The following is an 874-nucleotide window of genomic DNA, read 5'->3' as shown; positions in this document are numbered from 1 at the left end:
GTATGGCATGCAATAACAGCTGGCAGTAATCAGTGGTAGCGGAATGTCAGTGACCAATACTACGAGTGATAATTAAAGTTATTAGTTAAAGAAAGTGAGAGGAAAGCTGAAATCATAATATTTCAAAGCGCAAACCGTTGGGGGTCTTAGGCGCTTTTGCCACATTGGTAGCGGTAGGCCTGAAGAAGTGACGTCATGACAAGTTGTGTGCCATTATACAAATAAAGTGAAGTGTATATAATGTGAAGTGTATACTATCATCAGTGAAGAGTGAAATCGCGTGAGGAAGCGGGATGTATGAGAATATATGGTTATAATCATCACGGGTGAAGGATCTCCAAAATAGGGATTTAAGGCCTATGTACGACGACTTCATCATCAGCAGCTGGCAACTGTCACTGCAAGTTTATTCGCCTATTTGTGGTTTGCATGTTGACGGCCCTGGCTGACCTTGCATACTGTTTGATACTGGTCACTCACTCCTGCAAGCTATTACCGGAATTAGAATAGAAATAGCATAGACATAGAGAATATAGTGTTGACGAGTGTGAGAAGGTAGGTGGGACAAGCTTTTAAGGGCAACATTGTAAGACAGTGCTAGGGTCAGGTCCCAGGAGGGTTGTGTCAGGTCACAAGAAGTTGCGGCCAGTCATTACACCGCACAAGACTCTCTCTCACACACACACACTCACACACACACACATGCACACACGCACACAGGCAGTGTTACTACCGGTAGTTATTAGCAGTAAGAATACTTAGGAAGCTAGGAAGTCCTCTCTCAATGTGAACAAGGAAAATGATAATAACCAGCAACAATTAATACGTAAATCCAGAAAGGGCAATAAGTGGAGAGAGTAGATAATTGAGAAAG

Source organism: Cherax quadricarinatus, chromosome 62, assembly GCF_038502225.1.
Source record: "Cherax quadricarinatus isolate ZL_2023a chromosome 62, ASM3850222v1, whole genome shotgun sequence".
In the NCBI taxonomy this organism is placed as follows: Eukaryota; Metazoa; Arthropoda; class Malacostraca; order Decapoda; family Parastacidae; genus Cherax; species Cherax quadricarinatus.
Note: the sequence above shows the minus strand (reverse complement) of the source record.